This window comes from Nestor notabilis, unplaced genomic scaffold, assembly GCF_000696875.1.
Source record: "Nestor notabilis isolate BGI_N333 unplaced genomic scaffold, ASM69687v1 scaffold22987, whole genome shotgun sequence".
Lineage (NCBI taxonomy): Eukaryota > Metazoa > Chordata > Aves > Psittaciformes > Psittacidae > Nestor > Nestor notabilis.
Window position 1 is genome coordinate 3,490 of NW_009935433.1, and position 375 is coordinate 3,864.

The window sequence follows — 375 nt, forward strand, 5'->3', positions numbered from 1 at the left end:
CCAGCCCCCCCCAACCCCCCCCCAGTCTATCCCAGTCCCTCCCAATCCCCTCGCAGCCCATCCCAGTCCATCCCAATCTCCTCCCAGTCTATCCCAGTACACCCCAGTATACCCCAGTCTATCCAAGCGTAACTCCAGCATAACCCCAGTATAACCCAATATACCCTAGTATATCCCAATACACCCCAGTATATCCCAGTATACCCCAGTATAACCCATTATGCCCCAGTATATCCCAGTATAACCCAATATATCCCCGTATATCCCAATATATCCCAGTATAACCCAATATATCCCAGTATAACCCAGTATAACCCAGTATATCCCAGTATAACCTAATATATCCCAGTATATCCCAGTATAACCCAATATATC